We start from the raw sequence: 12993 nt of genomic DNA, 5'->3' as shown, positions 1-12993 counted from the left end.
ACATAAACACAAATATATAATTTTGGAAAAAAAAAAAAAACTCGAAGAAATTCTACTGTATAAATATAAATAAGAATATTTTGTATTTTTATATGTAGAAATATTTTAGTATATCACTTTTAAAAGCATTGATGCTTTACAGAATTCCTTCACACGTTTAAGACTGTATATGATGCACTGTATAGACTGGTTTTGGTCGTCATTCATAAAAACTTTACTTCATAAATGATAGTATTTACATTCATAACAATTATAACTATAACCTTCCAAACATTCGGAACATTTATTCACTTAATTTGTGCAGTTTGATCATAAAAACGACAAGCTCTAATTAAATATATTTTAGATTATATGTGCTAATTTATTTAAAGAAATCCATTTATATTTTTTGAAACTATATAAACTTTTCTTTTTTTTTATTTTTTTCCAGCAAGTATTTTTTATTGATTTATTTATTTTTTAATACATCGAGCGAATGAAACGGAAAGAAATTGACATGAACATGGAGACATGGAAATCGTGTTTCTCCGTAAAGATCTTCATTGTACTTAGGTTTCAATTACACATAATAATATTACTATATTAATACTAATAAGATTTGCTTAAAAATTGCTCGAATTAGATAAAACCCTGAATAATGCTTTATAAATGGTTATAGCGCACCCCTGAGCATCAATATGTACTATATAATAATAAATATATTTATTATTAAACTCTCCTATCGGTAATGTTATTAATTAAATTATACACGTGCCTATAAACTATAATGTCTATTTCTAAAGGTGTATGAATGGTAATAAACAAATAAGTTAAAAAAGGTATTCAGTAATAATGCTACATAGTATTGATGAATATCATATATATACATATTGAATATGAAAAAAATATATATATATGACAAAGAATCTATCTGTTTCATGAGCATGTGGAATGTGGAGTAAATAAAAGCTGTGTGTTGTATTCTTACCTGTGAAACCAGGTGTGAGAGCAGCCAGTTTCCTCGCCAAATTCTCTGAGGTCAAACTGGAATCCAGCTTCAGTGGCCTCATGTGCACTTTAAAGACCGAAGCCCTGCCTTTAATATCAGGCGGTCCTGCGAATGGAAAGAGACGCAGAAGAGGCAGAGAGGAGGAGAGAAGAATAATGAAATTGGAGAGAAAAAAAAAAAAAGACAAGGAGCGAGGAAAATTTATACCACCCAGATGAAGATGATGAGAAGCATTCGCTCCGAAGCGCACAAGAGCCCCGGTGTTTACAAAAACCCCTCCAGGAATAGCAGATGTACTTTCACTACCTCCCGCACTCTCTCTCCCTTTATTCTCTCACACACTCTCCCTCCATTTTTCCATGTCCGTAACAGGAATGTTCCACCGAGCCAGCTGTGCCGAAGTGGAGAAAAAGCTCTCGGCAGCGAGAGATAAATCAGTTCTAACACCGCGACACCACAGCAATCCCTGCTGACATAATACAGCTGTAGCGCATTGCTCTTTAAATCAGTTGTACATGAATGATGGAGGGAGGAAGCTTGCCAGGAAAACTCACACACACAGAGAACGAGTGTTTCTGGGTGAAGCCGAAAGTTATTACTGTCTTTATAAACGTATCTTAAGTGAACGAGTCAGTTCTCAGAAACACGGCTTGCAAAATCCTAAACTCAGGCCAGAGTTAAATAAAGCAAATCCCCTGAATGCAGATTCCAATTTGAAAAAAAAGGCATATTATAAATACACAATCAAATCTCTGACTGAGTGAAGTCATGGAAAAAAAGTTAAAGCAATTATTTTCTAATCAATTTCTGAAAATCAGTCATGGCTTTTTAAATAAATACAATAAAAAATTATTTAAAAAAATTCATGCATTTTTTAATATTCGTATGCTCCTTATTTTTTATTTTATTATTTTTTAAATATTAGATTTATTACATAAACTAATCTCATAATCTTCAATCTACTTTGTATTCTATCCTTTTTTTTTATTTACTTGTTAATCATTATTATTATTATTATTATTATTATTATTATTATTATTATTATTATTATCATAAAATTTATGCCTTATATTTACCATTTAATTGCATGGAGCTTAACTCTACATCATGTGATGCGAAGCTGCCATGGTAACCGATCTTAATTTTGACAAATCAATCTAAATTATTATATATATATTATATATATTTCCAGCTGTGTGGTTCTTCCTCAAATTGTTACCACAAAGTTGGTGAAACACATTGTATAATATCTTTGGAGGTGACAGCATGAAATTTTCTAGGAAACTAGGAAACCCAAACCTGTTCCAGCATGACTGTGCCCCAAACCAGCTTCATGAAGATATGCTTTACATGGGTTGGAGTGGAAGATCTCCAGCAAGAGAGCTCTGAGCACAACCCACACTCACCTACATCAGTACCAGACTTTACTTACACCTTTATGACTGAATGAGCAAAAATCTACACAAGCACACTACAAAATCTACTGGAACATCTTCCCAGAAGAGCGGAGTTATTATAACAGAAAATGGGGACTGAATGTAAAATGGAATGTTCAAAAACTCAATATTGTTTAAATATATCGTTAAAAAAAACTGATTTGTGTGGTAAAATTCAGGGTGTAATCTCGCAAAAAAGGTGTGAAAAGTAAAGAGAAAGATTTTGTACCTATGTATATGTGCCTGTCGAATCGTCCAGGTCTCAAAAGTGCCGGATCTAAAATGTCGACGCGGTTCGTGGCAGCCAGGACCACGACGTTAGTGCTGCTGTTAAAGCCTAGAGAGTGGGGAAAAAAAAAAACCTACGTTCAATAATGTCATCATTAAAAACAGTGAGTGCTTGCTAGCTAACATAGATAATTTACTGATTCGCAGACAGTAGTTGGAGAAGCGAGTGAAACACAGTGGTATTGATAGAGAGATGGATGAAATCGAGAGACTCTGTTACAGGTACAGAATGAAAAAGAAAAAGAAAGCATGTGTCATTAGAACTGCAGTTCACCCAGTGACCAGGAGAGGTCACTGGTGCTTCTTTAAAATCAGTTTAAACATACCGTCCATTTCCACCAGCAGCTGGTTAAGTGTGTTCTCCTGCTCGCTCTGCCCGCTGAAGTGTCCTTGGCCCCTCTTCCTGCCTATCGCATCGATCTCATCAATGAAGAGAATACAGGGGGCGTGTCTTCTGGCCAGCGCAAATGTGTCCCTCACCTACAGCATTTAACGAAACAAAAGGATATATAAGTGAACCTTCCACTCGAAAGCTTCGACGAGCACAAATACTCAATATCGAGTTTTTGAAGATGATATCATAAAAAAATATATATATTGCAGGACAATAATATAGGACAAGTTTAAAATAATGGATTTATTTGAATGCATTAACATCATGGGGAAGTTTTCTTAATGGAAGGAGTCTCCAGTGTCAGCATTTTGTTACAGAAGCAGTTTAGCAATAGGAGAAAGTCTCAAGGACAAAGTGCAGTTTCTTTGCAAGAAGTTGCCTTTTAATAACTTGAGAGCGCGAGAGAAAGAAGAAAGGTTAAAATAACAGTGCTTTAAAAGGACCTGACGTTATTTTAAATGACTAATTAATAAATTCATAGTTTTCCTATAACATTAATTATTTATTGTTTACTTTAATAATCGTTTGACTGTGGTTTATATATAAACTCAAATCGACATCAATTAAGTTGTTGATATGAATGACGAATATATGACTTTTATATGGCTGCAAGAAGTTAAATATAAAGTAAAATTTCAAATAATAAAAAATAAAAAAGGGACAGCTCTCACCCGGGCTGCTCCAACTCCGACGAACATCTCCTGAAACTCTGAGCCATTGACGGTTATGAAAGGAACTCCTGCTTCACCAGCAGTTGCTTTGGCCAGCAGGGTCTTTCCAGTGCCAGGTGGACCTGATAACACTGCACCCTGTAAGAAGGTTTTCAACCACAGTTAGCACTAATAAAGAACTTCTAATGATCTTCTATCGCATAGTTTTTCCAGCAGTTTCTCCATAAAGCTTCTGCTGCTTGTTTGGAAACACATTCAGGAATCCGAAACAAAGAAAAGAAACACGGAAGTAGTTGTACTGCCAAGTCAAGACCCATTTCACACACATACAGTGGTGTGAAAAAGTGTTTGCTCCCTTCCTGATTTTTTTGCATGTTTGTCATATTTCAATGTTTCAGATCATCAAACTAATTTAAATATTAGTAAAAGATAACACAAGTGAACACAACATGCAATAAAATGAAGGTTTTTATAATTGAGGGAAAACAAAATCCAAAACTACATGGCCCTGTGTGAAAAGGTGTTTGCCCCCCTGTTAAAACTGTGGTTAATCACACCCGAGTTCAATTTCTCTCGGCACACCCAGGCCTAATTACTGCCACACAGGGCCATGCAATTTTATTTTTTATATACATAAAAGTAAACCTTCATTTAAAAACTGCATGTTGTGTTCACTTGTGTTTTGTTTTTGTTTTTTTTACTAATATTGATATTAGTTTGATGATCTGAAACATTAAAGTGTCACAAAAATGCAAAAAAAAAAAAAAGGAAGCGGGCAAACACTTTTTCACACCACTGTATATGAGGTCAAAATGACTCATTAAACATTATTTCACATAATACCATACCTGCGGGATCCTAGCACCAAGTTTCTGGTACTGTTTGGGCTTCTTCAGGAAGTTCACAAACTCCAAAATCTCCAGCTTGGCCTCTTCGCAGCCAGCAACGTCCTTCAGCCTGACATTAATGCTGTCTCTGACTAGCTTAGCTTTGGATTCGGTCATCCTGAAGATGTTGTTTCCTCTCCTGCGCTGCCATCCTCCAGGCTTCCACTGCTTCGAGCTGAATACGAGCAAACCGAAGACTGCGATGACTGGGAGTAAGATTGCGAGGATCGACCTGGACAAGCAGAGCAGTTGAAAAGAGATGTGCCAAGTTATTTAATAATATTTGCAAAATTCGCAGAAAAAGTGTATCATTTTCTTCTGAAATTTTATATAATCTGCACTATAAAGCCAAAAGTATTGGGACACCTGACTTTCCAGCCATATGTGGTTCTTCCCCAAACTGTTACCACATAAAAGGAGGCACACAAGTGTAAATGATATATTGGATGTGGTAGCCTGGAAGTTTCCCTTTACTTGAAATAGGAGAGCCAAACCTGTTCCAGCATGACAATGACCCTGTGCACAAAGCCAGCTCCATGAAGATATGCTTTACTTGGGCTGAAAGATGTGGAAGACCTTCTTCTACAGAGCTATTGTAATCATTTGGGATGAATTTGAGCGCTGACTGAACCCCAGTACCCGTACCTGACTTTACTAACACCCTTGTAGCTGAACGAATCTCACACAGATCTCCACAAGCACAGTCCAACATCTATTGGAACATCTTCCCAGAAGAGTAGAGGTTCTTCCAGCAGCAAATGAGGACTCAATGTGGCGAGGGATGCTCAAAATGAAGCACATAGCAATCTTATGGTCAGGTGTCCCCATATTTTTGTCCATAATATAAGGATAATACATTGCACTTTTACAGTTTCTAATCAACATGTCTCACAACATTAAATGCAACTGTAAACTGATTTAAAAAAAAAAAAAAAATACATTATGTCATCCTTTAATTAAAAAAATAAATAAATGCAATTCTTAAAAAAAAAAAAAAAAGGAAAATAATGAGCTCATATGTGTCCTGATTTACATCAGGTCACGTTTTCCTAAAACAGGATGCCAAGCATTCATTGCATATGCAAGTGTGATTTTTTTTTTAGCAAAGAATACAAGGACAAATCGATTTTGATATGAAGCAATAAGAGATATCAGCTGACAGGCAACTGTACTGCCTCGTACCTAATAAACTGGCCAAACTCACCAATCTCTCTCTGTGCTGTACAAGACCGACAACTTGTGTGAATGCTCCAAACCCAGCTCTTGTTGTGCTTGCTCCAAATTCCTCTCAAATGTGTCCACGGTACCAATATTGAACCAGACGTGACTCTGCAAGATAAAAAAAAAAATGGTCAAGATTAAAACTCAAGCATCTGATAGGAAAATGTGTGAGGAATGTTTAATCTGTAAAATGGTGTGAAAATGTAATATGTATAGTTTTTTAAAGAAATGAAGAGAAAAAAAAACCAACAAATACAACCCGGTGTTTAACTCTTAGTGTTACTCACTATATAGAGAAACATTTGTGGACACATTTTTTTTTATTTTTATTTAATTTAACAATTTCCATAGAAGATCAATAAGGTATTCTGATTCTGAAAAGTTTGGTGTCTCAATACTTTTGCCCATATAATGTACTTTGATATGCTGTATTATAATAATGTGAATATCACATATTCGTCTAATGAACTAGGCTTTGGAAATTAGATGTAACAACAAAAAGGATAAAAATGCTGTTATTTCTTTATCTCCTTTGAAACATGAAACATAGATGCATTACACAACCAGAACACAATCGATCAAAAAATATATATTTTTATCATCCGTTTGGTGATTCATTGTCTTCATTCCGAGCGCGTTTTGTTTAATCGTTAATATTTGACAGTGTTTCATTCCTTATGTTTCGTCTATGTAGTGTCCTGAAGGTGTACAAACTTTTGCACAGCCAATAACTCACCACGTCTGATGCGTTGAGGTCGCGAGCAGGAATCACTCTGACGTACTGTTTATTGATCACCTCCAGCCTCTCGACCTTCACAAAAAAAACAAATCGCTTTCTTTATAATCCGTCAATAAACCAAATGTTGTAGGTGAGCGGTCAAATTCCGGTTTCACAGTCGGCCCCAAAATTATTGGCACCCTTTTTTCAAATGTTGATTCTTCACGTTCATGTTTTCATACCGCCTTCTTTCAGTCGTTAGCTCATCGCCCGACAAAGGTGGCAAAAGTACACGCATCCTTCACTCAAGTAGAAGTACAGAAACTCGTGTTTCTGGTAAAAGTTGAAGTATTGACTAAAATTTTTCACTCAAGGTAAAGAAGAAGGGCTCTGACATATGCTTCAGTAAAAAGAAGTGATTATTACTACCTGTTTTAGTGTCACGCTGGTAACTATACCTCACATCATATTAATATATGAATATTAAAGCATTTAACATTTTGTTATCTAATTAATGTATCCAGGATGAACATCCACCATATAAAAAAACTATAAGAGAAAAGCTGATGATGATCAGGGGATCAGGAATGTCTCTCATGTCTCAGTCATGTTTACATCACTGACTCCCTCTGTCTCATCCACGTTAACTCCAGACTTCTTACTGCCTTCTGCTCTGCTCATTGTGAGCTTCAGAAACTAGTCTGTTGTGCGTGAGAGCCTGGAAATGATACACCAGTGGTATATTGAAATAAGCTGCGCAATGAAAAGAATTGATCACCAAATTGATTAAAACTAAAGTAACGAGTCTGTTGTGAAAATGTAAGAAGTGGAAAGTACAGATATTTGTGTAAAGATTTTAATAAGGGGAAGTTAAAAAAAAGTCAGAAAAATAAACAGTGAAGTAAAATACTGACACCGGAAAAATCTGCCTGACCTCTTTTACATTAATGCATCCGCCTGCCAATTAGGATTTGACTGCCTTCTATAATAATAAACGCAGAGACATTATATACGATTGTGTGCCTCCACCTCTGTGCAAACAACTTGAGAAAGGAACACACATGGCAAGAAGAATCAGGTGTCCCAATACTTTCGTCCATATAGTGTACTTTCAAACTATTCTAACGATATCTACAAAAAAAAAAAAAAAAAGTTTTTTTTTTTTTTTTTTTTATAAAAAAGTGTGAATCAGATGTAACAAAAAATGGATAAAAACCCCAAAAGGCTATACTGAAGGATCTGTCTGCCTTCTGTCTTAATAAAACACCTTTCACCAGCACTTGCACCTGCCTGACTTGTTACATGACACATACAAAATGATCTTCTGAGCTAAAACATATGAATGTGCTGTATGGCTTTTCTACGGCAAGATCTTGCAAAACTTTACTGGCTTCATCAATACTTTCAATACTTTAGGTACTTTCAGGGATCTCATGGGGTCTCAAAGTCTATTCAAACTCGTTTTCGTTTTTTTTTTCCCAAGGGGCTTCAATACTTTTGCCATATTCTGTAAATAAAAGTTATATTGGAAAATGGTTCTTTAGGAAATATAGATTCTAATCATCTGATTTGAAGGGTGTCAATAGTTTCAGCACTCATTCCTTGATTTGAATTCGGAATAAATCGTCTCTTACCAGGCCTCGAGCGAGGTAGTGATTAACAAAATCCCTCCAGGAGATCTCTCGTCCTTTATCTCTGAGGTATAAATAAAGAAAAGTCGCCAGCAGCCCAGCTCCTGTGAAGAAGACGTTCCAGGAACTCTTTTCATCCCATGGGATGTCTCTCTGTTACACAAGCGGAAGATATGAGGTTTATCAGATTTACCTACTATAACAAATATTCACAAACAGGAAGTTCGCTCGGAGGCCGAGCTAGCAAAGCTGATGAGCGTCACATTGAGTCTCTTTATATTCTCTGTTCCGTAAATCATCATCATGAGCACCACAGTGCTGTTGAAATCTCTTTTCAGATAGTTGATCAATTTTCTGTAACAGCAGCTCACTGGAAATCGCAGGATTATCTCACTCGTTACCGTTTCTATAGTAACAGTTAACGAGTCTTTCATGACATACACTAGCTTTCTGAAATGAGAGACTCAAAAAAATTTACTTTTTCTGCTTCTAAAGCTTCCGATGCCGGTCAGTAGGAATGTGCATCTCCATAACGGAGGCCGATGCGATTTACATATCACATCTCGAAGCATAGCAAACAACACAATACATTACAGATACATATGAAGCAGCAACCAATGCGATGTGATCCGATTCAAAATCCGATTCAATGCAGTACGATGCAAAAAAAAAAATATGATGCTGTGCAATTCAATATGCTGCAGATAGTTTGCTTTTATTTCTTTGGTTCAGACAGATTAAATTTTAAAAGATTAAATAAATCCATGTTCTGTCGCCAGGAAGATGCAGCTCTACCTCTGCCATGTTAATCTGTATTCTATGTGACTCTCAGGACACGCCTCGGTCTCTGTAGTGATGCGAAAGGTCGTATTCACGTGCTGAGAATGTGCTCGAGAAACAGTTTAGCGAGGAGGAATCAAAATAAAATATTGGTCACAAATTAATCAAGTTTAATGCACATACTAACAATTACATATAAATAAATCAGTTTTTTTACTGATGCAAATACGTTAAAAACAATGGGTTTTCCATGTTATTAACATTAACAGAGATAAAACAAGTGATTAAAACAATTACGGGGATATTTACTCGTAAGATGCGAGACCACCAACTGCCATCTTCCTTTTTCTCATCGTCTCCTGCTCCACCTCGGCTTTTTTGGGACTTGGGTCCACTTGGTTTTTCTGTAATGGTACAACGTGCATTAATTTGCGCCTAAAACTCACATATACAAGAAAACAATCGACATAAAGGTATAAAGCAATTCATGCAGGTACTGTTTTTATTAGGGATGCACCGAATATTCGGCCACCGAAAAAGACTTTGATCACCGAAACAACACGGCCGAAACAGTTTGTTGTGATGACGCAAACAGAAACCGCGGCCTGCACGTGCTTGTCTGAAGCAACATGTCTGCGGATATTATATTTCAGTATATCTGAGAAAGACCCACGGATAGTGATGTGCAAAACATGTAATGCCGAAATTTCGAAAGGTTGTGCGTCTGCAAAGACTTTCTCCACGTCGGGTTTAATTTATCACCTGAAATCCAAACATCCCGATCGCTATGCTGAATATGAGAGGAACGCGGCACAGAAAAGCAAAACCCCTCCGAGCACGCGCACTCCGTCTGTGGCGGACCTTTTTGAAAAGGCAGGAAGTTTCCCAGTGATATTGTTGTATCTTTGAGCAGTTGCACTTGTTCTGAATGCACTTTGTTTTTATGAAAGAACATATTTAATTGTACAACCTTTCAGCAGGCCAGAGGGCCTGTACATTAATTAATGTACACATGAGTGCATTTAAGTTAAACATTTAGGTTTGAATTTTAATTTATTTTATCCTGTGGATTGTTGCAATGTGCTATAAATAAATATTTTCATAATTTGTAATTGAGTTATTCTTTAAAACTTTAATATTAATTTATGCAATTGAAATGCCTTGATTTTAGTAAGTTTAGTACACAGTCATAGCCATAAATGCAATGTGTTTCGGTTTTCGGCCTTGCTTTCCTCTTTTTCGGTTTCGGCCAATAATTTTCATTTCAGTGCATCCCTAGTTTTTATGCTTGTTTATAAACATATTTAATTCTCATGAAGTAAGAAAAAAAGCCTAAATTTGATTGTCCTAAAAATTACTGGAGACTCCTTCCATCAACATGATTCGCTATTCAACAAACCATGTTTTGGGTTACAGTCTGTTTTAATCTTTCAGGTAAAGTTTTGGAATCATTTACCTCCGGTTTCTGAGGACGATCTCTTCGGGAAAAACTTCTCAAATCCTGTGCAAATGTCAAAACACATTTGCAATAAGATTACTAAATGATTAATATGTAATATATTTTTTAATATAAATAACATGTAAATAACATAAATACCTTTCGGTGGTTTGGTGGAGAAAACACGTGATTGTGACAGCAACAAAGCTTCCCGTCCTAATCGTATTTCTGCTCGATGTGAAGAAGAATTCTGTCAAGAAATGTTACGTTTTTTTAATGATTTTACCCGTTCTTGTTCAATAAAAACTGACAAAAAAACAAATCAAATTATATTTTCTGCATATAGAGTCAGATCTAAAACTACTAATGTTAGCTCATTGGAATGCACTGAGTGAGATGCAGAATCTGAGCAGCATGGCCCCGGTCATCCTCTCCTTAATACAGTGCAGTCGCGCTGTCCCATGTGCAAAAAAACACCCGCAAAGCATGATGCTACCACCCCCATGCTTCACAGTAGGGATGGTGTTCTTGGGATGGTACTTATCATTCTTCTTCCTCCAAACACATTTAGTGGAATTATGACCCAAATGTTCTATTTTGGTCTCATCTGACCACATGACTTTCTCCCATGACTCCTCTGGATCATCCAAATGGTCATTGGCAAACTTAAGATGTGCCTGGACATGTGCTGGTTTAAGCAGGGGAACCTTCCGTGCCATGCATGATTTCAAACCATGACGTCTTAGTATATTACCAACAGTAACCTTGGAAACGGTGGTCCCAGCTCTTTTCAGGTCATTGACCAGCTACTCCCGTGTAGTTCTGGGCTGATTTCTCACCTTCCTTAGGATCATTGAGACCCCACGAGTTGAGATCTTGCATGGAGCCCCAGTCCGAGGGAGATTGACAGTCATGTTTAGCTTCTTCCATTTTCTAATGATTGCTCCAACAGTGGACCTTTTTTCACCAAGCTGCTTGGCAATTTCCCCGTAGCCCTTTCCAGCCTTGTGGAGCTGTACAATTTTGTCTCTAGTGTCTTTGGACAGCTCTTTGGTCTTGGCCATGTTAGTAATTGGATTCTTACTGATTGTATGGGGTGGACAGGTGTCTTTATGCAGCTAACAACCTCAAACAGGTGCATCTAATTTAGGATAATAAATGTAGTGGAGGTGGACATTTTAAAGGCAGACTAACAGGTCTTTGAGGGTCAGAATTCTAGCTGATAGACAGGTGTTCAAATACTTTTTTGCAGCTGTATCATACAAATAAATAGTTTAAAAATCATACATTGTGATTTCTGGATTTTTTTTTTAGATTATGTCTCTCACAGTGGACATGCACCTACGATGACAATTTCAGACCCCTCCATGATTTCTAAGTGGGAGAACTTGCAAAATAGCTGGGTGTTCAAATACTTATTTTCCTCACTGTGTGTGTATATATATATATTATATATATATATATATATATATATATATATATATATATATATATATATATATATATATATATATATATATACACACACACACACACACACACACACACACACACACACACACACACAAATACATTTCATACAGCTGTTTCTGCTTGGTATAACTGATTAAATACGAACTATAAATACTACACGTGACACAATATTAACCCCAATCTATGCCAAATGTATTAATTATACATGTAAACTTTAAAGAATTTAAACTGATAATCTTCAGATCCAATGCCTTAAACACCCCCCCTCCCCCTTCAGATGTGCAAGAGGAAATTGTATTAAATGTAATGAGGTATAACAATAACAAACCAAAAACATTAACAGAAGAACTGAGCCTGAGAGACTTATGGTTTAGAAGTTCATGCTTGCATTAAGAAGTCTGAGAGCTTGTAGGAAAACAAAAAAAAAACGTGATGTTAGCAAACTGAACAGGTATTTAATAGGATGATTAGGGTACTTAATGATGTATTACACCAGGCATTATATATAATATATACACACACACAGCTGCTCAGTCTTGCCATGGTGTATGACCTGTGACATGAAATCATCTTTCACTTATTTATTTTATTTACATTTTACAAGCAACTGTACAAAACCAGGGCCACAATCTGAGAGCAACAATCTGAGATTACTAACTCAATACAAATTACTCTACAAATCACATTAAAATTATTACAAAAATATTCAGATTATACCCAAGAAAACATTCAAATCTTAAAATCTGAGAAATTGAATTTGTACAATATTCAGAATGGTATTTGATAGAGACCGGAAAGTGGGCGGAGCCAACGCCAACAAAAACAAACCAAACTGCTTACCCTGAACTTTAAAACTTTGACTGAATTCGAGTGAAATCCGCTGTATCCTCTTCTCCAGCTCTCCAATCCTGACTTACAGCAGTCTGCACACATCAACCGCAATATCCGACTCATTTTACAGCTACAAAAATAAAAAAGTCTCCTCCAAACGACGAGGAAACTCAAAATAGATAAAAGTAGCTGACTCGAGTAAACAGCAGGTCCCGGGTGCCCGTGCTGCCTGATCAA

At 36.3% G+C, this 12993-nt stretch overlaps 1 pseudogene across 1 annotated transcript in view; it reads right to left on the bottom strand.

The window, feature by feature from the left end:
• Positions 1-12993, bottom strand: part of LOC310732420 (mitochondrial inner membrane m-AAA protease component AFG3L1-like) — a 17466-nt pseudogene extending 4473 nt beyond the window's left edge. The window contains exons 1-12 of the transcript XR_014538165.1: positions 12766-12993; positions 10612-10702; positions 10471-10515; positions 9324-9418; positions 8238-8387; positions 6622-6696; positions 5869-5993; positions 4626-4896; positions 3778-3915; positions 3039-3192; positions 2654-2761; positions 968-1093 (exon numbers count right to left, since the gene is read on the bottom strand). The product of XR_014538165.1 is annotated as a mitochondrial inner membrane m-AAA protease component AFG3L1-like (transcript). The remainder of the gene's footprint in view (positions 1-967; positions 1094-2653; positions 2762-3038; positions 3193-3777; positions 3916-4625; positions 4897-5868; positions 5994-6621; positions 6697-8237; positions 8388-9323; positions 9419-10470; positions 10516-10611; positions 10703-12765) is intronic.

The sequence above is a fragment of the Silurus aristotelis genome (assembly GCF_946808225.1).
Source record: "Silurus aristotelis genome assembly, chromosome: 10".
In the NCBI taxonomy this organism is placed as follows: Eukaryota; Metazoa; Chordata; class Actinopteri; order Siluriformes; family Siluridae; genus Silurus; species Silurus aristotelis.
This window is presented reverse-complemented; position numbering and strand designations above follow the sequence as displayed.